This window comes from Astatotilapia calliptera, chromosome 11, assembly GCF_900246225.1.
Source record: "Astatotilapia calliptera chromosome 11, fAstCal1.2, whole genome shotgun sequence".
Taxonomy (NCBI): Eukaryota; Metazoa; Chordata; class Actinopteri; order Cichliformes; family Cichlidae; genus Astatotilapia; species Astatotilapia calliptera.
Window position 1 is genome coordinate 31,156,655 of NC_039312.1, and position 27,436 is coordinate 31,184,090.

The following is a 27,436-nucleotide window of genomic DNA, read 5'->3' on the forward strand; positions in this document are numbered from 1 at the left end:
CTAAGTGTTGCATCTCATTAGATACTTGCATTAACAAGCACTCGAACAGATGTGTTCTATTAATGAAGAATTCACTTCAACAAATAAATAGTCAAACATTTTCCAGCAAGATAAAAATGTTATTTTAAATAAATCAACACCCCTGAGTCATTCTTACTGCCAACCTTAAAGCACAGGGTGAGGAGGAGTGGTAGCAGTTTTTCACCAGCTTTTTTTTAAATTTATTTTTTTAAAGTAATAAACCAAGGATCTAGATAGTCATAGCCAAGCCTGCACACCCTAACTCTCTCTCAAAAAACAGTTGTTCAGTTTAATTCGGCACCAAATTAGCAATCACCTCAAGTCACTTTATATTATAAGGAAGAGATCCTACAAGAATACATGTTGTTTTTATCTGTCATCCTTACTCAGAGTTTGTCTTCTCTTTTTATCTGATTCATTACTCAGTTCCGATGAAATAATTACAGTGGGTGATTTTAACATTCACATAGATGTTGAAAATAACAGCCTTAACACTGTAATCAATTCATTATTAGATTCAATTGGCTTTTCTCAAGATGTAAATGAGCCCACCCACCACTTTTCCCCCAGAAAACCGTCTTTTGTCTGAACATTTCTTAATAACATTTAATTTTAAAATAATAGATTACATAGCAGTGGGGAAAAAGATGCTTTTCTGAATAGAAGAATAGAATAGAATCATCCTTTAATTGTCCCACAAGGGGAAATTTGGGTGTAACAGCAGCAAGAAAGACACATATACAAACAAACTACACAATTTTTACATATTTATTTTATTTATTTATTTATTTTTACATATGAAAGGGCTGTAACAAAATTTACAGAAGCGCTAACCACATAATATGAATACCTCTGTTAACACTGTTAGAAATCTTGAAGTCATTTTTGACCAGGATGTGTCCTTCAAAGTGCATATTAAACAAAAATGTCAGACTGCTTTCATCTGTTCAGTGGCTCTGAAATGATAAACATCCTGACTTAGAGTGATGCTGCTAGTTATAGGCTGGACTGTTGAAATTCAAACTACCAGTTGGTCAACCAGAGTACTAACAGGGATGATAAAGAGAGACCATATTTCTCCCATAATAGCTTCTCTTCATTGTCTCACTGAATTGAATTTCAAATCCTTCTCCTCACATGTCTTACACAATTAAGCCCATCAAATCTTTAAGACCTCATATTATCCCAACAGAGCACTTCATTCTCAGACTGTGGTAATCAGAGAGGCTGGGTTTTGTATAAACATTTATTATTGTGGATGTGCAAATGTTGAAATTGCATTTTATAGTATTAAGTGGCTGAAGTTAAGAGCATTTTACAAACTTATTATTTCAGTAGCGCCTCATTTGAAGTCTATTAAGGTAACAGTATTTGTTAGGCAGAATGACATCTTTCCCGTCCATCCTAAAGTAATAGTATCTATTACTAGAAATCTAAAATTTAAAAAATAAAACATCCACTGCATATAATGAACCAAAATGTCAGAAGAGTAAAACTAAGGCAGAAAAATTATGTTTTTATTTAATATAAAAACATAATTTTTTATATATATTTTTTATGATAATAATATTTTTATTTCAGATGTATTAAAGTTGATTAGGCAAACTTTAAAAGGGAAAACAAATTTCACAGTAATATTACTGCAACACAATCTATGCTCTCCATAGGAACAAGTAGTACTATTAGATACTTTAAGTTTAAGTATAAAAAAATAAGGGCATTTTTAAAAAATATAATGTAAAGAAAATTATGTTACGGAAGACACATCTGAATCCTTTCACTTATGCTACTGCCAAGCTGTAAATATAGTATGCTGCAAGTGAAAGTCCTGTTCCTGCAATATTACATAATTAAATGTATATGTATGAAATTGTTTGAATAGTATTCCATACAGAATAGTGAACTTTGAGTTTAAGTAACATTGTTGTCGGCTAGAGAAACTGTTGCTTCCCCCGTCACATTTTTGCACTCATGCAAGTGCATCACTGTGATCAAATGTCTGCTGTCGGCCACAGCTGATGTTTGATGTCTTTCATCTTAAGTGCAGATGTCACATTAATCACTGTTCCTATTGAAACAGTGGCACGCTGAGCAGTCTTTGTGACTGAAGCTTTTGTGATAAAACATTGAGCCCTCTTTCAAAGCTCTTTAGATCTTTTCCTCTTGCCATCTTGACTCAAAATCAGAATCAACTGGGTCTGTTCAGCATTTTTATAGATGCCATAGAGCATGATTGCAGAATTATAATGTAAGGCATCTCTGTGCCACTATTGATTGTGTTTCTAACCTTATTTAGTTTAGTATTTTTTTTCCTTTGATTGTTTTCATCTTTTTGAATGTTTTGTCTTACAGCATGAAAATGTTATGTATTGTTGACATAGAATGAAGAAAGTATGAATTTGAGATGCTTCTAAGTGCAGCACTACAGTAAATGTATTTAATCCCAGTAATCACTAATGTGTGTGTGTGTGTGTGTGTATATGTATATAAATAAATGTAAAAATCTATAATACGTAGACTTTGCTTTGAATAATTTTCATTTTACAAACCAGGCAGAATTATTTTTTACATTAATGCATAACCTGTTTAAACACTATGCAGTCCAAATTTAGCACAAGTGGTCTGAGGAAAAGCCATCCCAGAACCCTTTTTCCAAACACAGTGACTCAGATGATGTGGATCGAGTTCCTGGAAAATGTAAATGAGGTTCTGTGAGAAATTTTTCCCTCAAGAGTCAAGACTGTCACTCTTAATGAGCAAGAACTGACCTCAGTGGTTCATCTGAAAATGGTCATATAGAAGAACTGGAATGAAAATGAGTGAAAAAGCAGCCAACATCTACAGATAAACTGAAATGGTTTTGTACTCTGCTGTAGGTGAAAAGATTGTTTTTAACCATCAGCCACTAAAGGCTAAAGGGGTACTGTCGTCACCCTACTGGGCAGGCAGGCAGATGGCGTGCACACCTACGTTTGTGAATGCAGTAACTCGAGAACATGAAAAACATCTTCTTTTAACCATAAAGGTTTTGATTGTAAGTAGCGTGCAGTGCTGTTAACTACAGGAGAACATCTTTTGCTCCACCCGGGTTCACTGGTGTCTTTATCGTGGTGCCACCTCTTTGCTGGCTGCTGTGTACCAGAGAGGAGAGGCAGCAGCTCCACCATGAACAACACCCCTGATGACAGTGTCGTCTTCACTGCTGTGTTGTGAACATTTTTACTAAACAAAAATAGAAGTGTCTTGAGCTGATTGTTAGAACCCCGTGTTCCTAAATTTTACATTTTACAGTCTGCATGAAAAGTATTTTTTAGCTGAGCCCTCCACCCCCATGAACATCCTCCTCCAGTGTTAAATTCTTTATTCTAAAATTACTGACTGCAAGACAGAAAAAAATCCACTTGTTAGCCAAGGTGTTCTTCAATGGGGAGCTTGATTGATGGAGAAGGCTGTCAGTGGCCCAAATACTTAAAAAAAATCCCCTCTTGGTTATTCTGATCCCTGCAGCCTCATTCCAAATACATAAAAACCAATTACCTGAAATAATGGTCTCAGTGGAAACTTGAAATATAACTCTGCTGGACATCAAAGAACAAATGATGAAACGTCTCCTGTATCCAGACTCTAAACTCGCCTCGTGAACCACATTCAGTGATTTTACAGCACTTCTGTCAACCAGATGATGGCACTGTGCTGCCACGTGTGAATGTATGATTCAGCAATAGTGAGGCTGGTGAATCCTCTCGTCAACAACATGGTTATTAATGCCAGAGAGCAAACATCAAATTATAGTGATAACAGATTTTATTTCATCTGTTTAATCTCCATGAGTTCAGAGCATCCACTCTGAATAACACATAACCTGGTAAAGTGAGGGAGATTTCAGAAATGTGCAGTAAAAATGAATGCTTTTGCACCAGTTGTGCTGCAAACTGACTTGGGTCAAGGTTCCAAATGCCAGTCAGTCTTTGTTTTGAATACCAGCTGGATCTGGGTTACTGATTTTAGGACAATACAGATTTTCCACATATTGTTTCCGTGCTTGTACTGCACACTTTTCTCTGATTGTTTAACTGAGTGACACTTATGAGTCATTGTACAGTGCCGTGTGCTGCAACCATCTGCTAGTCACATTCAAAATGTGCTAAAAATAAGCAGCAAATACTGTTTGACACAGGTTGGCTTTAACAACGACCTACTTGGCATCATCAGCAAGTTTACCATAATGCCAGCGCTAAATGACAGAAATCAGCATCAACAGTGGCCCTGAATATCCGCCTAAATACGGATTTGCTGTTTTAGAGAAAATATGTTTTTAATGACATGCATTCATGTCTATTTTCTAAATGTTCTATGAGCCATCTAGGCTGTGAATCCCCCTGATTTCCACAATAATTATGCAGCCAATGTACAGCAAGAGACAACGTTAACTTAATGCTGAGGACTGGAATAAATGTCCTCAAGAAATTGGAGTGCAGATCTCCTGCTGTTGCTGATACAAGAGTTTGGAATCAGAATACTTCCTCTTCTATTATTAACTGGGTTAGAAATTACCACCAGCTACTCTCTGTGCCAGTAGATGGTGGTGGGTTTGTCAACTCACTCGGCACTTTGGCAGGAAATCAGCCATTGTTCCGAGCTCCAGTTGCATCGAAATGAGGCCATCACTGCATTTTTATTTTGTCTCTGATCCGATCCACTGCGGAATAGTTTTCTAGGTTTGTTAATCTTTCATCTCACCAGGTTAGACATGTTTAAATTTTGATTTTCACTAGCTCATGTTGAAGCTTGGCATAATGAAAAGCACTCCTATCTCCTCTGGTGTTCATTCCACTTACAAATGATAGTGGAACATGCCACAAATTGAGCATAACTGCACGCTGTGTTACTCTGTGGTTTAATTTTTATTGTACTCTGCGTTCCAAGCGTGGGTAACTCCTGGTTATTAGATGTCAGTCTTCCTCTGCTTGTGTGGCATGATTGTTTCTTGCAGATAGCTTGCGTCACTTTCTGATTAACAAACCAAACCAGGCATGATTGTAAAAAAATGTGATACCATCACATACCCAACAATCTAAGCTAATAAGAAGATGTGCTGTCAACATTCTTATTATCAGTTTGATGCCTGCTAATGGGCAAACAGGTCAACATCCTGCCCTGTCTATTGATGCAGAAGTCTGTCTACCCTAATCTTAGAGTCCTCTCCTGTAGCTGCAACTCACAGTACCAATACAGTCGTGTAGTACACAGAGAGGACTAATTCATTCAGAATCACCGTGAGGAATATGAAAACACCGCTGTGCTAGTCTGAGGAAGCAGGTTAAAAGTGGCAGTGCTGGTCCAGGCTGCTGTGTGAGGAAGCTGCCTGTGTGTCCCCGATAAGGGGGAGCGAGTGGTGAGGACACGTCAGCCTACTTCAGGTGTCAGCACTTCAAACTAGAAGCATGGCTTCACAGGGAATGTGTAAAACTCCATCTTGCAGAGGTGAAGTAGAGGATATTCTGAGTTTGTAGTATTTGATGTCCAGTGTCAACTTGTTCTTAACCTAAAAAAGGAAAAAGAAAAATGAATCCTTGAGTTACTCTTTGGATTTCTGCTCTTGAAAGCTTCCTGTGTCTTTTCATCCAGCATGTCAAAACATACACTCTGTTGGCTGACAGCACCCTACAACAATAGGCCACTTTAGTTATTTGACATGATTGAACATATGATGCCAGTCTGTTCTACAGATAATGGGATAAATTCCTGAAATCTTACAGCTTACACGATTACAGTTATGAGCTGCTGTAAGGGTGAAACACTGAACAGTGACAGCAGAAATAAACAACAAACACTGAAATGTTAAATCTCATTTAATTTCTGAGGAACACCAAGTGGCATCCCAGAGGACTCCAAGAATAAACTACTGGGAGAAACAACTATCACAATAAAATCTTATTTCCTAAAACATAAAACATTATCCATTATTAGTTATGCATTTAATATAATCTGACAAAAACAACAGAATTGTTCATTGTTATTTTAGGAAACTTGCTAGTAATTCAAATGGTGTAAAACAGGAAAATATGTATATACTTTTCTTGCATACAAACTGAAATGCCCAGAGCAATTCACATTTGCATTCATGTAGCATCCTTTGATTCTAGGATCATTTAACTTTCAATCATTTAAAATGTTATCTGTCGTATGTTTAAATGCTGATATCAACTGGGGGTTTATCGTAAGGAGAAAGACAAACTGAAAGTGACTATAATTTTTACATTTTATTTATCTTTCACTTCAAAAGTAAATAGTTTGGTCTCAGTATGACCCCCTCCCCAAATAAAGCCTACATGAATACAGTAAATGCCACTTTTTGATAAGGTTATATAGACTGTCATGACAAAAATACATGAATTAAGAGTATAACATGCATCGATATATCATGCCTGAATGCATGAACGTCCTTCTAAATGTCTGAGACACCCCTCCTGAAAGTGTGTAATGCTAACCTTCTAGGACCTGGCGTCCACATACACTCAACAAAAATATAAACGCAACACCTTTGTTACTGCTCCCATTCCCCATGGGATGGACGTAGAGACCTAAAATTCATTCCAGATACACAATATAACCATCCCTCCCAAACAGTGGTCACAAATCAGTCCAAATGTGTGGTAGTGGGCACATCTGCTATATTGAGATAATCCATCCCACCTCACAGGTGTGCCACATCAAGATGCTGATCTGACATCATGAGTAGTGCACAGGTGTACCTCAGACTGCCCACAACAAAAGGCCACCCTGGAATGTGCAGTTTTGTCTCACAGCAAAATGCCACAGATGCCACAAGCAATGAGGGAGCGTGCAACTGGCATGCTGACAGCAGGAATGTCAACCAGATCTGTCGCCCGTGCATTGAATGTTCATTTCTCAACCATAAGCCGTCTCCACAGGCGTTTCAGAGAATATGGCAGCACATCCAACCGGCCTCACAACCGCAGACCTCGTGTAACCACACCAGCCCAGGACCTCCACATCCAGCAGGTTCACCTCCAAGATCATCTGAGACCAGCCACCCAGACAGCTGCTGGAACAATTGGTTTGCACAACCAAACAATTTCTGCACAAACTGTCAGAAACCGTCTCAGGGACGCTCAACTGCATGCCCGTCGTCCTCATCGGGGTCTTGACCTGACTCCAGCTCGTCGCCGTAACAGACTTGTGTGGGCAAATGCTCACATTCGATGGCGTCTGGCACGTTGGAGAGGTGTGCGCTTCACGGATGAATCGTGGTTCACATTGTTCAGGGCAGATGGCAGCTGAGAATGTCCCAGTTCTTGCATGGCCATCATACTCACCGGACATGTCACCCATTGAGCATGTTCGGGATGTGCTTGACCGGCGTATACGACAGCGTGTACCAGTTCCCACGAATATCCAACAACCTCGCACAGCCATTGAAGTGGAGTGGACCAACATTCCACAGGCCACAATTGACAATCTGATAGACTCCATGCGACGATGTGTTGCACTGCATGAGGCAAATGGTGGTCACACCAGATACTGACCGGTTCTGGGTCCCCAGACCCCCAATAGCGCAAAAAACTGCACATTCCAGGGTGGCCTTTTGTTGTGGGCAGTCTGAGGTACACCTGTGCACTACTCATGATGTCAGATCAGCATCCTGATGTGGCACACCTGTGAGGTGGGATGGATTATCTCAATATAGCAGATGTGCCCACTACCACACATTTGGACTGATTTGTGACCACTGTTTGGGAGGGATGGTTATATTGTGTATCTGGAATGAATTTTAGGTCTCTACGTCCATCCCATGGGGAATGGGAGCAGTAACAAAGGTGTTGCGTTTATATTTTTGTTGAGTGTATGTGGACATCACATTTTTGGTTGTCTAGACAAAATAGTACATTTTTCTCTACAAGGGCCTGATATCCACTTACGAGGACATTATGCTGCCACTGTTCTATTGAAATTTAAAACAAATGTCCTCTTATGTGGATCTCATTTTTCTCAGAAACAAAAATAAGGTAATTCTTTCTTTTTACATTCATCAGGTCCCAATCAGCCCAAATAGCAAAGAGAAATTAAAAATGCATGCCATGAAAGAGTTCGGGTCTTAGGAGGCTAAATTAGTTCCACTGTGACCTCAGTAAATAGTTCAATCCATTAAAAACTGGATAAATAACATCTGCCCCTGAAAGTTTCTGTTCCCTCGGACTCCAATATATGTGTACCTTTAAAAAGTATCGATTTTGTTTTAAAGCAGATTCAATAATAATAAAAATTGTTTAGGGACAAACTTCAGAAGTCAGCAACATTGTAATGATGTGATGAAACATCTGTGGACAATAACAAAACAGATGCAAAGAAAATAAATGCCTCCAAACAGCTTCGAAATAAAATTAGCAAGTTTTCCCACTTTACTTAAATTGTTACTTAACCATTTATATAGTTTTACTGTGAGTTGACAAGTTTTGGAGATCAGCTATACAGATGTCTAACATCTCTAGAATATGATGGAACAACACTTTTATTGCAATGCTTGAAGCATCAAAAAGTAGCTTTTAAAAAATCAGCAGCAATGTATCTGTCCATAAAACATAACCTGCTTACTCAACAAAATCCAAAAACATTGTTATGAAAGGTTCGCGCATTGAGTACTTTCTTTCTGCTGTCTGCATTCACCACCCGAAGGCAGCATGCAGCTAGCTAACATTACAGCTGAGCTGCAGGGGGTACCATTAATGTCTACATCCTGTCACACTGTCACAAGCATGAACCTCTTGTCATGGGTAAATGGAGGTTTTTTCCACATATACAGTTCCTGCATGAAACTACTCAAAACAAGGCTATGGGGGATTTTTATTTATTTATTTATTTATTCGAATAACCATGTCTTGATTGCTGAGTTAAAAAAAACACTTCCTGGCTCAGAATGGGTATTTGTATTTAAGTACACACATACAGTAGTTAAGACAAGGAGTTGTGGTACCTTATTCAAAAGGATTCTGTGCATTACCATTGTTGCTGTCATTTTGTTAGCTATATCTGTTCAGCTGCTGGTTAACAGCCAATCAGCCAATCACATAGCAGCATCTCAATTCCTTTAGGCATGCGGACATTGTCAAAGTAACCCATTGACGTTGAAAAAGTGATTTAAATTATTTTTAACATGGCTTGGTTGTTGGTGCCAGATAGGCTGATCTGAGTATTTAACAAACTGCTGATCTACTGGGGATCTCCCTGAACAAGAATCTCTGGGGTTTAAAAAGAACCGTCTAAAAAAGAAAAACTGTCCAGTGAGCAGATGTTCTCTGGATGAAAATGCTTCGTTAATCTCAGAGATTAGAGGAGAATAGCCAGACTGCTTTGAGCTGATCGGAAGGCATCAGTTGGTATGCGGTTTCCAAAGTATGCTGAAGAGCATATCTGAATGCAAAACACATTGAACCTTCAAGCCAATGGGCCACAGCAGAAGACCACACTGGGTACCTCTCCTGTGAGCTAAGAGCAGGAAATTGAGGTTACAGTTGACTGTGGCTCGTGAAAGTTGAACAACACAAGGTTGGAAAAATATTGACTGGTCTCTTGACTCTGGATTTCAGATAAAGAAGGTAGGGTTAGAGTTTGGCTTAAACAACATAAAACATGGATTCATTTTGCCTTTTAACAGTTGAGGCTGCTGCATTATAAAGCTTGAATCATCTCAAACTGGTTTCTTTAACATGTCAGTGTGTTGATTGATTGATCATACTTTATTCATCCCGAGGGAAATTGGGTTAAGGCTGCCAGCTGTGCCAGCACCATCTTACCCTTCCGACCATACATACATTACACAAACATCACACGGGGAAGACAGGTCAGAGAGGTACAACAATGGAAAATACACAACATGAGGAAAGATGAGGAGAAAAAAAGAACTCCCCCCAGACTGAGTTCACTGTAATCAAATGCCTTTCACAGTCACCAGATCTGAGTCCAATAGAGCACCTTCAGGATGTGGTGGAGCAGGAGATTCCCATCATTGATTTGGAGTCAACAAATCTGCAGCAACTGTGTGATGCTATCATGTCAATATGGACCCAAATCTCTAAGGAATGTTCCCTGCACCATGTTGAATGAATGCCATGAAGAAATAAGGCAGTTCTTAAGGCAAAAGGGGGTCCAACCTGGTACTAGCAAGTTGTAACTAATGGAGTGACTGGTGTATACAGCCTGAGGTGACACATTTCAATAATTACCATAAAGTGGGATTACTCAACACAAAATCATGCTGTTTTGAAATGGATTCTTGGTAGGGATGCTAATTATGCAGTAACCACATAGAAATAAACTGAAGCATAGGCCCTGCATCTGTGCACAATGTTTGATTCAGCTACACACTGTGTGTGCAATTTCATTCACCATGAATGGAATTAGTAGGAATTTTGGAATAAAAATGGTTCCTGTTTTTTCTTCTGACATGGGATGTAATACAGATGCTGTCCATCAGGAAACAGATGCATCCTATTTCCAAACTCTCCACTCCCACCTAAGCACAGAAATACAAGAGGTCAGATAAAATAATAACGCAAAGAAGAATCAAAGAAAAAGGTTCACACAAGAAATCAATATCAGTGTAGTGTCAGGTTATTGTTTTGGGAAGGTTCTTGTTCTTGAGGACAATCTATTTCTTGCTACATTGTAAAATGGGAAATCTTTTACATGGCAAATTTGAAGCAAAATGTTTTTACGAGGCTACATTTAACAAACATTTGTTGCCTCTAGTTTCCAGCAGAGCTTTCTTGATATCTTTGCCATTGTTGTTTGAAAATTTAATAAGATGTAAAAACATCCGTTGTGCAAACAAACAAACACACACGTTCATAACAGTTCAGTTAACAAAAACTTGGATACTTTTTTATGCAATTTATATTTTTTTCATATCTGAGAACAAGGGACTCCTGCCTTCTTTATCAGAATAATTTCTTTATTATGAACCCAGGGGAAGATTGATTGAATAATAGGCTCCAACTGGGCTACTGCATGCTTCCAGGCGCTTAACCAACTCTCATCAGTGCCAGTGTTGTGACACCTCGGAGGCCAGCTACACCCCAGCAGGGAGTCTGTCAAATAATTCGAAGGCAATCTAGTCGGGCAATTTATACCATCATTTTGATGCTGTTGTCTTGCGCAGCTGACCTCTGATTCAACTCTGGCCAGCTCAGCCAGCAGTGGTCACATCTGTCCCACTCTGGCAAAAAAAACATCCTTCTTACACCCACTGAAGGGACCAGTCCTGCCGTGTTGCAGTTGGCACTAATATTTCATGAGCATGAAGTGCATAACTTCATCCTCCTACCACTAATGCATTATCAAGCTGACTGTCCTGATTTTTAGAATCAGGAATGGTATCATATAATGGTTGGGTGCCTGCCAAAGTGGCTGATTGATTTGTGTACCAGCTTCTGTCAGAATTTGCCGGAATTTCGTCTGGAGGCTGGAGACTGATGGTTATTTTCCATCTCACTTATAGAGCATGACATCTTTGAGCTGCATGCAGCATTTCTGATTAACTGGTGTTGGAGTCCAATCTGATGGTTTAGTTTATAAAACAGAAAACATCTTGGCAAGAATACAGCTAAAAATATTTCCATATCAGAAAGATATTTTTATGAGGGTTAGGTGATAGATGGGGGGGAAAGAAGAAATTTAGCACATACTCTCATCTCTGCTGGACAAGGCTTTAGTCAGAATGTAAATATGGGTCTAAATTGCAGTATGTTTGCAGGTTATTCTTGATCAGCCACAGAATTAACAACTGAAAGGTGTAGTCACTAACACTGATAATCATTTTCATGCAATACTGGGGAATCTTGATTACTGGTATTCATGTCTACATCTACCAAAAACCTTTTTGTAGAACATGCACACTTAACACATTTTTTTTCTCTTCAGACTTTACACAGGGTTTCTTTTGGGGAGAGAAGCAATGCTGGGCATTTAGAGATAAAATCTTTATTTGATAGACTTACAAAGTTGATGTAAGGAGGTTGGAAGAGTGGCAGACTACTGTTTGTGTCCTGTTCAGGTCACTTTTATCCACTGCACCACAAACTAAAAGCTACTTGGTTAGATTTAGCAAAAGACAGCTGTCTTGGGAGCTCTCACTCCCAATGGCGAGTTGGGAGTGCGAGCCATAACCGCATATGTCAAGCACCATGGTCAAAGGAAAGCTTCTGTGTCCTGATAATTTTTACAATGCAGCCTTTCTTCCACACCTGGAAAACAGCTCGCTTCCAAATCTTTAGTCTCTAAAAATCGCCACAACCCAATCCAGTGGTTCATATTCCATTAGGCCCTTTTTGTTGCACTTGCATCACTTCTTTCTCTTTTTTGCCTCGTTATTAGTTTAATTGTCATTTTCATTCAGGTTCATAGACTTAAAGCTGCTTAGTTAAATTTGGAGATAGATCATTTCCCCTTTCACACCAGTAGCCATTCTCATTTAAACCTGACAAACTTTAAGTACTGCCACCTTCGGCATCACAACCACTGTCAAATGATAATTGTTTGTTGGCCAGCTTCTAAACTTCCCAGAGCCCAGTCTGGTTCAACACATATTTGTGACACAGTGCAGTAAACCCTGTCTACTGTCTACTATGGCCATTACCTGACACCACCAGATACCTTATGTCCAAGACCCAGGGGGGTTAGAAGTGCCATTCTTTTGTTTGTTTTTGGTTTTTGGTGCCACGCTACAGACTTACCAACTCTAAACTGGGAGGTTTTGATGTTTGTCTGGATTGTGTGTACTGTATTAAGAACTAGAAATTACCTGATCAAAGGGGGAAATGGTCCAGTAATATCATTTCCTGTCTTAAGCTGTTTTTCAGTGCTCTAGGGAGCAATCACAAGTGCAGAGTAGTCTAATTAGGTTCCTACACAGGTTAAGGTCAATTACCCAGCCAATCATCCAGTCTGCACTGCATTACTCTTGCTGTGGAACATTGAAAGCTACACAACTGCTGCTAGAATAACACAGAGAAAGCTCCAGACTTTTGACTGCACTGCAAATTGTGGTCAAGGAGAAATTCATAATAAGCACACAAAGTTTGCACCAACTTACAAAACTCTGAGCTGACTATATTACTTAAAATAAATTTCATTTTCAGTTGCCTGAAAAAGTACCCAGAGTGGAGCTAGACACTGACTTCATCATCCACCGCTGGTGTCCCAATCAGGGGAGGGAAAAAGAAAGTTATTATAAAATTAAGTACAGGTAACACAAAAAGTATTTCATTGATAAAGTTTTCTTTGTATTTATATGTATTTTAAAAAAAAAATTGGGTACAAATTGAATCCTGTTGGTTTTGGTGGAGATCTGAAATCTTGAAGATTTCTGTATTAAGACTGTGGGGAAAAAATACTGCTTTCATTTTACAAGTGTGCTCCTGCATGTCACACTGTAATAATTAAGTGTGACATATTTTCTTTATAGTATAGATTTACTGTAAAACATAAGAGAGAAGATAGCTTAAAGATCAAGAAGTAGAATACTGTTTCTACATCAGCTGGTTTAGTAACATTCAATAAAAGGCTCTTTATTCTGTCTGTGGGGCTATTTTGGTGTTAGTTTTGCAAATGGGATGTGACAGTCTGTAGTTACTCTAATCCCCTTGATCACCTTTTAATTTACCAAATTGCAGCTCGATCTGGGAACAGGAGAGGGGGAGGCGAAACAGAACACAGCACTGCTGCAAAGCAGGTTGGGTAACTGTCGGTCATGTTTGGGTTTTTGTGCACAGAGTTGTCTTGTTCTGTAACCTACAGCCAATTCAAATGCATTTATGTAATCTTGTTATTGTCATGTCTCTCCTGTAACCACAATTTTTATTTTATTTTTTAAAAAATATCCTGTAAAGTAAAGATCCACCATCCTTAATAGGGATCAGGGATTACACAGGCACAGAGAATGAAGCGAGAATTTTGTCTTGATACCTGATTTCTTGGCAAATCTAAATGCTTAACAAGGTTTTCACAGCAGTTTTTAGAAGATCTCATGTAAAATTCAGATGGAAGAAGTATTGCTTTGGCAGCAGTTTGTTGGGAGAAAAAAAGAAAATAAGATCCCTATCTGTAGTAATGGGTAAAAAAAAGTCTAAAACCAAAAGTGAAATGCACTATGCGTCCACTCTGCTTCATCCACTGATTCACACTTATTCGTGGGAGTAATCTTTTATTTGTTTCACAGCATTTGCTCTGTTAATGTAGCATGCAGTTTTACAAGAACAAGTAATATTGGATATATTAGAAAATGGGGAATTTACAGAGGAGAAATTATGGCATTTCTTGTAATTGTGGACATTGTGAGTGTGTATCGCATCAACTTTAGATTTGCTCTATAAAGATTAGAGGAATGCAACTACAGGAAAACAGTGTTTACCCGGGTAAGCAGCCATGGCCTCTAAAATCTTTTTACTGAAATTATTTTGCTTGTCTCTCAGAAAGTAATTTAGTCCCCTGGATTAGCAAATGTATACTGCTGTAGCTGCATGGGGATCTATGTCTGGGGGAAGGGATTGCTTCATGAGGGTGGTTCAAAAGAGGTGCGAGTGCAGGCTTAGTGTCATGCACTGTCAAAAGGGTCACTTTCATGAAGCAAACGCCCTGCTTGAGAAATACAGGAGTCTCGCTTTTATTTGTTTGGCAGGCAGTAAATAAACTGGTTCTAAGTGGTTGTTTATGGCAACTAAAGTAACAAAATGTAGATAAATATAACACAGGACCAAAGTATATTGTAACACTGCCTATGGGCAATTGGTATGCTCTCCATTAATCAGAGCTTAAAAATAATAAGTCCACAGTTGGAGTGGGGGTAATTATTGATCAACAGCACTATCAGATCACTGGGGATACATTTGGGTCATTTTGTGCTGAAGCACTGGTTTCCATACTGTATAATTTTAAAACATGAACAAAAAAACTTCAGAAAATTGCAGCGATTGAGACTTAAGTGCAGCATATTCACAAACACTAACCTCGTGGGTGAGTGCTAGGACTAAGGGCTGTCTCCGCTCTCATTTTTGCTTAAGTCTCAGCTAAGAAGCATAGCAACGGCACATTGAGGAGTTAATGAGCTTTACATACAAACACAGGCATGCATGCACACTGAAACACACAGAGAACATGCACACACAGGAAAGTATGTACTCTCAATAATAAAAAAAAAAAGGCCTCCCACACACATGCACACACATGCACACACACACATTCTTGCCTGTCAAATCATATTAGCATCAGGTCAGGCTGCTTTTTTTTAGCTAGTTGCTATGGCAGCAGCGAGAGGGTCTCTGGGTCGCTCCTACAGGCGTTTCAAACAACAGGGCTGCAGCAGCAAGATTGGTGTAACTACCAGAGATTGCTCCCCGCTGCTGTAGTGTAGGAAATGTAAGAGTGTGACTCAAAACTACATGAATAACTGAAGTGCTGTTGGTATATGTGAAATTACTTCAATTTGGTATCATAAAAAGGGCTCAAAACCTTTTAGGCTTCCACATTTATGCAGTAAAAAGTTAAGTTCACTTTCTTAATATTTCTCACTGGGGTTACCAGGGTGAGCTCGTAAAGCAATTTGGAAAATTGAAGCCTAACATATTTGTCTCATTTCAGTTTTCTTTGTTAAAATATTACTGCTCGGAAGTTTTGGTCTCTTTGAGATGGGCTTGTTATTTGAAGAACATTGATTTTTGTTTCATCTGATATAACATGAAATTGGCCAAAATTCTCTAAATGCCAATAACAATGAAAAAATCATTCATAGTTTTTAATGGAATATCTAGCAGAGACATGGAGGTCAGCACTGTGTTCCAGCGGTCCACTGTACTACCCGATACCTTAGAAAACCCTTTTTCCAGTTATGCTATGAAACTGTTCAGACCACGGTTTTTTTCTGAACCTTGTTAGAGTAGTTGTGTTCTAAGAAATGTTTTTCCATGTGGGGGAATAAGAAATCTCACTTAAATCGCTGTCCTGTGCACACAGAGCAACACAAAGTGTCTAACAAGAACAGGAAGTCAATTTTAAAATTGAGCTTCATTAACGTGAGACTCATATCAGACAGATACAAGTGCAAGCTGATGAAAGGAGCAGTACTTTTGCTTGAAAACTTCAGTTTCTGTTGAAACTTTCTCAGAGAAAGTATACTAGTTTTTAAACTTCAAACCCTCAACTCCTTCAGAAACCAGACTAGCGAAATTTAATGATCCTTTTATTCAGCAGCTGTCAGCTTTTTAAAAAAAATCAGTTTGTTATTTAACATTATACATTTGCATTCAGTGAGTCCGTGAAACCCAGGAATGATGGTTGCTAATAACGAACCCATATAGATATTCAGTATATAAAAATCGCAATGTTTTTCAATTAATGGTCTAATTCAATATTAATTTTCATCTACTACTTGCATCATTTACTAGATGCATCTACTTTTCTGCTGAATTGAACATTTCCTGCAATGGCATGTACTGCTCCCTTCACAGAACAGCCCAAACTTTTACATGATACATGATTTCAAAGTGATTTAATGTAAAATCCAATATATCAGCTGATATTTAGTTTTTTGTTTCAGATACACAAAACATAAACAGATTCTTTTTTTATATGTATATTTAATCATTTATTTACTAGTTTATGCTTTTCAAGCCTCTGCTCATCATCGTGTTTGGGGAGTTTGACCGTTCCCAACATCATCAGGTGCGTTGCAGAGTTCCCGGTGGTGGTAAAAAATATTGAGCATTAACATTCATAATGTGATTGAAGAGTGTTTCTCATGTCTCTTCTTTACTTTTTAAATTTTTCATTAAATTAGCAAATAGTTAACAACATCAGACCCCAAGAACTGGGCTTTAATAGAGACAAGGAGAGAGCTTTGAGAAGAATGGGCTAATTTGCAGGACTTTAAATTCTGAAAATACCTTCCTGTGAGTTATTGGTTGGACTTTGGCACTGTGTAAAAGGCTTTGGCTTTTTGGTTTGTGTGACTGTACCGCAAGTCTTTTTTGTTTAAATTTATCTGTGTAGATAGCTTTAAAAATTAGTAATTATTTAGTTATTTATTTAAGATAAAACGTGATCTTTTTTCAAAACAGGGATATTTTGAAGAGACCCCATGCCAGTTGTCTTGAATGATAAGCTATTAAGAAATTTACAGCAAATTTCTTGTTTGCTCCAGTTAATTATGAATTGAGTGTTAGCTTTCTAAAGTCACACATATGGTCCTCTTAATACATTATACCCTCTGGATTCCTCCAGTCTAATTACATTAGTATCATCAGTATCTGTCTAGGTCAAATTTTTCCAATAATGTTATAGACAACGTGCGGTTGCCAAGTTTTTCTCTCTGCTCTGATGTCAACTGCAATGTGCCAAGTCTTTCTGCCACACCCCGAAAGCAAGAGTTGTTTACCACAAAGTGAGTGTGAGTGGAGTTGAAAATTATAAAACCCTCAGTCTGGTGTAGCTCATAAGAGGAATTGTATTTCACCCTGCACTGCCTGTTAACATAAAACGTCATAAATTCCAGGCAGCTGTAAAGCCCTAGTCCTACATTTTTAGTATATAATTGATAATAGGTGCAGTTTTGCTGTGTTGTAGAAGCTCTTCTATCAGCAGCCAGGAACCTATGTTGGTTTGACGCAGAGGCAGAGATTGGGCATGTGGGTCGATTTTTAGTTATTTATTTACTCTTTCCTCTATTTTGAGTAGCTTGACAGAGTGGCCACCAAAAAAGCAGTCCTATCTGACCCCGTTCTGCTTCAGCCCCCTTTTTTTGGTTGCTTCTGATAACGACACTGACCCATATTTGCTGTGACTCCTCATATAGGAGTTTGTTTGGAGTGCTAATAGAAAGGTTGCCACTGGAAATCAAATACAGTAAGACTTCCAGTGCATACCTCAAAGAAGTACCTACATTTCAAGCTTGATAAAAATTAATGAAACACTGATGAACTTTTTTTTTTAGTAATTATAAATCAGCATTTGAACTGGCAGAATTAATGATTGATGATTGATGTTTCCCCCATTTTTGTACACACTTTGATTCACTATAGCATGTTCTTTTAAATAGCTTATTTGGCTAAAAAATCTGAAAAGTGAGATATTAAAAATTTTAAAAATCTTACAGCCTGTACCAGAAAGTTCATCTGGATGTAGTGTTTTCAAAAAGTTGATTCTCCAGATGAACAGAATCAGCTTGCTGGGATTTTCTTACTTGGATGATTATGCTTGTATGAAGAGGAAGAGGCTGTAGCTTCACAGGGTAGGCAGCTGTTAGATTAGACAATTAGATGTGCTTCGTGAATGTGAGACAGTCGTGTTTAGGGTTGCTGTTTGAACTGGCTTATTTTACACCCACATGAATGAATTAAGTTTTGGAAAATCTTGTTTGTAAATCAGACCCACTTTATTGACACACCAGAATGAGATATCTTTAATTCTAATCAAATTAATTACAGAAAAATTCTGCTCGTGCTCAATATTTAATTCATATGCCCTTTTCAGAGAAGCTTGAACTGTGTCTCCAGCTGCACATGCTGGTTTTGCCAAATCATTTACTGCAGAAAAAGTTCTCTAAAAGAGCAGGGTACATTCAACAGAGAACTTTTTCATGCACACAGACACTAACTAATGCAGTGGTGTCAAACTTGCTTTAGTTAATGGGCAATATATAATGCAATCTGATTTCAAGTAGGCATGATTGCATGTGTTCTTTTTTTCTTTTAAATGGTAAAAAGTACATGTAAAAGTAAATGTTTACATTTAATGAACAATCTATTTATAAAAGATGATAAACAACCCAGGATAGCTTAAAAAAGAAGTGCTATTTCAACATATGTCTCGTTAGACATGTCTTACAGATCACAGTGGATCTACAAAAGCAGGAAACTTTCACAAATACATGATTTTAATCTTTATCATTTTTATAATTTGTCTGGATCTGGAAATAATTAAAATTTTCTCTACGCATTTTTATGCCTGTGCAATAATGCTGATACCTCACAAGAAAAGCAAATGCACTTTTCTGAAAAACATGGACTTCTTCACACGTTTGATAGACCTGAGTGTATTCAGCACATCATAGCGATTGTGTTCTTTAAATTTTTCCTTTTCATTTCGTTGCTTTTATCATGTTGTCTTAATGTTACATTTTTGTTCAACTGACATAGAATGAAAAAAAAAAAGGATTTGTTTGTAGCAAACCTCAAACTAAAATAGTATGCAAGTGTTTTGAGTGTGTCCAAAACCTCAATAAGTATTCTATCATATGGCTTCTACATACTATAAGCCTGTGCAACCATTTTACACTGCACAAGCAGAAATATCCCACTGTGCAAATCTCTTTGTTTTAAGTGATTCTGATGTAAGTAGTGCAAGTGAAAAAATACATATTACTGAGAAATGTGTTTCTAGATAGTATACACGTTGAGTCCAGAGAATGCGGTTTCAGGCGTGTTTCAGACACCGCTTTTGGCGTCTGGTTTGCATGTCTTTTTTGTGAACTATTTACTTTATTAGAGATACTTTATGTCATATTTGGAGAGTCTAAGTTTGCTAGAATTGTTAGCGCAGATAAACATCTTATGTATGAATGTATGAATGCATGGCTTGTATGCTAAAGTGCTCCTAGGGGGAGTAAGCTTAGGGGAACGCTATATAAATGCTAGTTCATTCTCTGTCTCAAATGTTAAATATGCTTTAACACCCACTTTTAGTTGAGTTTAACTTAACTGTAATGACCTTGGTCTAGAAAGTAAGCAGATTATTAAATGTCCCGGACAACCCAGAAGACAAGAAGACGGATGATTACAATAAAATTATAGAACAAGAGCTGTGAGGCTGATTGGCAGGAAGAGAGTAGTGATGTTTAATTTTCAGATGAGGTGATTTTGACAGTGAGGGAAAATGGAAATTGATTAAAAGAGACCAGCGAGCAAAGCCTATATCACCAGGAGACCACAGAGACTGAAAACAAGGGACAGGTCTTCCTTACTGATCTTAAACACGAGCATCATGTTTTTAATTTAGAAGCTTAGATGTATTTTTACTTTCAGCTTACAAAAAAGCTGCTTCCTTTGAACTTCACTCACAGTTACATGGACTCTGATTTGAGTAATTCATATTGTAATGTTTCACAGATTATACATATACAGGGTTTCTACTAGTGTTGTCTTGCCCGTGTTTTTGTTTTAGTAACTTCTAACAAATTAACAGCCCTTATTTATAAAGAAGAGTCTTAAATAAATGTCTCTAAATGAGTGATTGCATTAATATGCCGGCTTTTCTGCTGAGGCTTTATTGCGCATCAGGGAGTTCATCAATTGATTAAATTGTTGTGTCTCGTATAGGAAGGTGAAAGTCAAGTCTGAGTGGAACACTGCACCTAATCAATGGCAAGCTAAATAAAGTATCAGCCTTTTACACAGTGACAACCCTGTGATGGAAATTCTTCGTCTTCCTGTGTGTCATCAGACTAATTGGCTTTGACCGGTAACCGCTTGATGAGGTCAACAGCAACTGATCGCCTGGAATGAGTAAAACCTTCATCTTAAAGATTTCTTGCTTCTACATATCTTGTCCCATGTCCCGGTTTTAGACCAGCCAGGACTATTACACATGTGTAGACAGATGAATCCTCATCCACTGCTACTGTATAAGGAATTTGTTTACTTTAAAAATGTCAGCCTACTTTGAATTCTTTATTTCCTCAGTTGTTTTAAGATTTTTTTTCCTAACCATAACTATCTACTTCATTCCTGTTTAGGTTGTATTCTGGGTCCAAAGAGTCTATCAACATTTCACACAAAAGTCTTGAGGTTTTAATGCACTCATATAGAAATATACTCTCTGGTGTGTATTTGGAGCTTCAGATGGTTGTAACACATGCTGACATTTCCTGATTGCTGAAGAAAGGGGGGCTGGGAATGAAACCCCTCACCTTTTCAAGAAACCAAAGGGGGGGGAAAATGAATTTATTTACCTAATTTATGCACATTTTCATTTTAGCACAGTGTACGAGTCTCTACTGCAGTTTGCGCTCATTTGTGGTCATATTAGTTTTCTCTTCTTTGCCTACACTGCAGTGAGCTCAGAGAGAGAGTTCATTCTGAAGAGGAAGCTTTCAATTTGCCTCACCTGTGGTCACAAGGTCTGGGTAGAGGCTGAAAAAATGGGGTTTGGGGTAATAGGGGTCAAAGTTGGTTTCCTCCATAGGATATCTGGGCTCAGCTTTAGGTTAGGGTGAGGACTTTAGAGTCAAACCTCTGTTGCTTCATCTGATCAGGATGCCTCCTGGATGCCTTACTTTAAGGGTTCATATGACCAACTGGGAGGTGACCCTGGAGTGGATGCAGCACTCACTGGAGAGATTATATATCTGGATATATATATATCTATATATCTGCTTGGGAAATGGACCTCGGGCATATTCTCCTTAGGATACTGTCAATTCAACTGGAGATAGATGGATGTGTTTGAGTGGGAAGAGATGGAGTGGTGCATGTAACACAGTAGCAGAGTATAGATGGGCAGAAGAACATGTTAGCTTACTGTAAGTGAAACAAGAGCTTCCTGGCAGCAAATGTTAATTTGTCTAAAACCAGAGATGGAACGATATTGACCAAACCTAAATGTCTTTAAGTCTGAGGGCAGGGAAGCCCTTACTGGCTGTCTGGAACATAAACAGCTAGCTGCTAACATTGTAGCACAAACAAACACCGGGTTTAACTCTCACTTTCAAAACTTGGGAAGGAGATGCAATTATTAATTGCCCTATCATCTATCCAGGTTCAAAGCAGTTAACCAAACTAAACAGTAACATGTTACCTGTTCCTGCCACCTACACATTTAAGTTTAAAAGGACGCTTCCATTATTAAAATGGAAATTAATGCATTTGAAGGTCTGGTCTGTGTCGTATTATTATTATACAGCATTATGAGAAATGTGGAAACTGGTTTCAGTATATACAGAGTTAGTATCCTAGTAATGTATTGAAGTCAGCTTCTCAGTTGGCTGGTCCGTCAGCCATCCAGTAACTGAGTTTACTGACATTAATGGACATTATTTGTCCCTAAAGGTTGGAGCAATGAGTTTTTAGTGACCTTAAATTTGCTCAAAGAGTAACAATTACGCTGATTCAAACTCATCTGTAGTAATTTGGATCCTGTGTCAGTCTGTTGTGGTTAAAAGAGAGAGCTGAGAGTGAAAACGAAGCTGTTGAATACTCTTTCACATCGAAAGTGGATGGATTATGTAATTAAAATAGAAAATGAAAGCTAAAGCAGTGTATGCTAGAGCAGTTTCTTGATCCATACGTCATTCATCAAATCCAGTTCCACAATACCAAGATGGCCTTCACCAATAATGGCTATCATTATACCCTTAAACCAGGTAGCAAGACAATTAGTTAAATCTCTAAACAACAGTTGGATGGAGTATACTTAAATGTAAGATATGCTTTCAGATTTTTCAGTATTTTTTTTTGTTTATTTGATTTTTGTTCAACATCATAGACTGTTTCTTTACTTTGGAGCTATCTGTTGACTTAGTTATGTTGTGCTTGCATCTTTCTGAGTCTCTTGACTCTTTGGAAGTAGTACTTTGTAATACTGCTCCCTTTTAATCAAAACAATTTCAAATAGGTAAACGTTCACATAGCAAAGATTCACCCTTTCTCCTCTCACACTATGACATTACTGTTGTCTGTTATGTTGCTGCACTGAGCAACAATGTGTGTGTGGGCACACTCCCTGCTCCTCTTAGATGTCTTAAACTTAATTTTTTTTTAATTTGACCACATAACTAACATGTGAGCCATGGATATGGTGGAACTTCCTTTCTGTAAATGTCACATTAGCTTAAACAAAGTAACTTTTTGGTATCACTTTAAATATAGAATAAGTCTGAAGCAAATGGAAATAGATTATTGTGAACGCTGCAGGTGAAAACCTACAGTCTGTAGGTAAAAACCCCAGAAAGAGTCTACGTCTAGCAACACCCTCAGACATTCATACAATGAATTTCTATCTCAATCTTCAGCTCTTGTGCATAAACTCACTTTTCAACAAAATAAAAATTATGGAAATAATTTTGGAAAATAAGTGGGAAGATGTGCATGCTGTGATGTGGGGTGGCGGGGCCGGGGGGTGGGGAGCAGATTTTGCTGTCAAAAACAACAAATGATAACATGTGTACCAATCTCACTGATAGAAGTAGCAAACAGCTTCCTTTATTGTCATGATGATCACTTGTAACATTGTAAAGGCAGTGCTAAAATCATCAGTGAAACTGCCTGAGGGAGGATGTGAACTTGGAGTTAGGGGACTCTGCCATTTTAAAGAAATCATAACCACATTACCTGATTTCAATTTAACCAATCTAACCTTCAGGGTGGTGCTGCTGCTGTTTCAAGAGACTACCAGTTGCAACAGCTGTTTGGCTACTGGAGCATGCTTATTCTATTAACGAAATTTCTATTCTCTGTATGTCCTGTACATGTGGCAGAATTGACAAATAAAGTTGACTTTGACTTTGACTTTGATTCTATTATCTAACATTTATTTGGTGGCACACCTCGAGTCTTAACATAGGATTCTACTGTAACATCCTGAAAAACATGCAATAGAAACTAGATGAACTGCACTTCATGCCAGCTTTCCATCATGCTGTGCATGAAATTGAAAGTTCTCTCGCCAAACATATAAAATGTTCCATTACCATCCACCCTTCTCACCAGATTTGTCATCCTGTTCCTTTCCTGAAATTATTAAAAATAATAATGATAATAAATAATTAAGAGCTGTTTAACATATCAGAGGAAATCCAGCACTTATTACAGACTCAAAAGTGCATGGTGATAGAACAGGACTTGAACAGGACTAAAATTAGCCCAGATGTGATGACCTTAAAGAAACGATCAAATTCAAATCAGTTAAGGTTTCTGATTGTTATAGTTGGAGTCCTGGTACTTCATGACATCACCTCATACAAGCAGGGTTTTTACTGCATAGAAAAATTGGTTTGCATAGTATGGTTTGAGCCAGGAAAACCAGTCTAAGTCACTGTGACAGTGAGGTGTGGTTTCCTGGCTTTGCTGTAGATGTGGAGGTGTGTGGTTTGGGAGCAGTGCCAGCTGAGAAGGGTGTCTTTTCAGCTAATATTGCTCTCTTCTTATATAGTAGGTACAGAGATGGAGGCAGAGACACAACTGAGGGCTGCGTGCATTCACGAACAGTCAATGCTCCATGGCCGGGCATATTAAGTGGAGTAAGGATAAACTGTGTATAGAAAATTTTGATAATAAAGAATTAAGTGTGCAAATAACAAACTCACGCTCATCCTTACTGAGGTGAACCCATAATGGAGGGAGCCACTACGACAGCCACCATCATCTTATAACATTTCCCTCTATGCCTAAGAGCTGCTGGTGCTAAATATCACGCTAGCATAGCTTTCTGTAAACGTGCTGTCATGTCTTACTGTAGCTCTAAAAAGGCACATCTGTGAATGACACAAAAGTAATTGCTTGACCATTTTGGCACTGTTACATAATCAATATCTGCAAAGGTTTGGGGTGTATATGAGGAAAGAAAAGTATGTGTAAGAGATGCCAAAGCATGCACACAATTTGTAGCCAGAGAGGAAGAAAAATTAGTGTCGATATCATCTAGCTTGCTGTGCATGTTTATCACAACAGATGCTCTTTTTTTTTATTTTTATGAAATTGAACCCAAAGATTTATCTTGCCATATGGCTGTTAGTCAAATGTTTAGACATATCTGCTGCTCTTTTCCCTGCTGGCATGTCCCCCTCTGTGATCCACCTAGGAAAAAAAAAACCTTTAAAATCCTAGGAAGTGCTCTGACCTCAGGATTCATCTTATTAAGCCATTAACTAAGACATTCTTTAGGATGGATTACAGGTCAACTAATCAGAGACCGATTTATTTTGATGAGACTTATAGAGATAGTTTGTCTAAATATCTCAGATGTCAGCTTAAGAAATATGGATGAACCTGCTAAATTGAGATATAGTACATTCATCCATTCTTTCTTAGCTGTTTGAAATAAATACCATGCAGTGGTCAGGTAGAAACAGTAAGCATGTGCAAAGAAGGCCAAATCGTGGGGCTTAACTACATTAAATACAATTCACTAGCAGGGACTACATCGTTGATTAGATTGAAAGAGAAAGACGGAATAAAAACAGATCTGGGACTGAGACGGCAAAAATGACAACAACCAGTCTGCACTGCAGGAAGGCATATGTAGGCATAAAACCAGAAGGAAAATGTATGAGGTGTGGTCCCGCTTCTGAAATTCAGATAAATTACCTCCAATTCTATAAAAGCGCTTTGCAGATCTGCACATTTTAACTACACCTTAACTTTTTGGGCATTTAAAGAACAACTTTATACTATGAAAATCAGGGAACTGTTATTATCATAATGTTAGATTTTCCCTTTCTGGCATTTCTGCCCTTCAATTTCCTGAGTAGCAAATTCTTCTTTGGTCTTATCATTAGCTGAGCTCTGCTGCTTAAAGTCACTGATAGAAAAAAAAAAAACTTCACTGTGTCAATGTTAATGTTGGATACCTCAGTGTGACACTCTCCTTGGTGATTCTGGTGCTTCCTTCTGCCCCAGGCAATGAGTACAGGAGCTTTGTCTGAGGGGCAAAAATGCACAGGCATCATTTCACAGAATGCATTTAATCAATTTCATAAAGTTGAGATCATTAAATCAAACACAGCCCCCCCCCCCCCAGCTGCAGAGGATTGCAGTATTACATCCATTTGGTAGGTCACTGGTGTGTATAACTTAAATCTGTCTGGCTCAGTTTAATCTTTTGTTACTCAAGGGCTCGTTGTATCTCTGTATACTGTAACTGTAAACGAGCCATTTAGTCTTTGTGTTTAATGTAGGATGTGGGTATTTGTGCGTTATGACAGATGCTGAGCTGAAATTTTAAGTACAATTTAATTTTATGCTTTGTGGGCTCAAGTAAATTCAGAAGAGAAGTTTGAATGAGATCTGTTTCTCTGCAACCACCTGTCCATGTGCATGCTGCTCATTGGGGTCAGCATCATGTTAACAACACAACTATTGCTACTCCTACTAACCATGACTGGGTCACTTCCAACAAACCTGAAATCAAGTCATGACAGGACTAATCTACTGAGCTAAGATAGGTTTTTGTTTTTCAAGCTGCATGTTTTCATTTTTAATTTTTAATACTTTTTTTGGACAAGAACAGAACAGAATTTCAATTGTAAAAACATCTTTTCGAATCCTTGGGAACGACCTTGATTTCTCCATTGATAGATAGAAATTGTGTTCTAGTCTTTGCCTAAACCACAATTAAAACAACAGATTCTGATTAAAGTGAGAACCCAAACAGTTGTACTTTTGATTTCTTTATTACCGGTAATCTTATTTCTTTTAATGCTTTTCATCACTGTGACGGCTTCTCTCACTGTGCTTGTTCCTTCCCAGTGGTGATGTAGGATCTGATGGGTCTAAACAAGGCACCCATTCAACTAGCATTCATCACCATTATGTTAAAAATATTCTGACACCCCAAGAACAAAAGTCCTATAAAATGAGAAGTAAAACATTTTTGTGACCACACCAGAGACGACTATGGTTATTTTAACAATCCCCAAGAAAAAGTATTGTGAAGTGTTAATGCTAATAAAACTAATGTCTACATTGTTTCAACCTGGCAATTATACTGCAGAGATGACTGCTTATGTCCCAACTCTGAGTCTTGACCACTTGCATTTAACTGGGTCTTGTGACGGGTCATGTGACAGCCATGTAACTTAACTAATTTAGGCTGCTCTGCAGGCTAAATTAACTAATGTTTAATGTTAGAGGAAAGCAAAAGAATGATGCGATGCTTTTTGAAATATCCTTGAAATATTTCTCCCCCACATTTTAAGCTAAATTAGATGCATTTAGTTATTTAGCAATATATTTATTTGCTATTATTTGCTTCCTTCATATCTAGGGATGGGTACCGGTATCCGGTGCCATTATGGCACCGGTTCTGACATAAACAGTAGTAACTAGACCGAAAAGCAGCGCACATTTCGGTGCTTTTTTTTCCTGAGCTGTGATACACTTTAGATTCTAGCCAATCATTTTACGTTTCCGAGGATAGTAGGCGGGGCCAGGTACGTACGTTCTTTTAGAGCAGAGCTACAGATTAAAAATGCCCAAGGCAAAGCGGTCAAAATTCTGGCTGTACTTCACAGCAAAATATGCAAACTCAGCAGCCTGCAACAAGTGCTTTAAGCTGATACTGTGATACTGTCAAAGGAGGTAACACCTCAAATTCGATGAAACACCTGGCGACGCATAGCGTTTTTTTTTAAAGC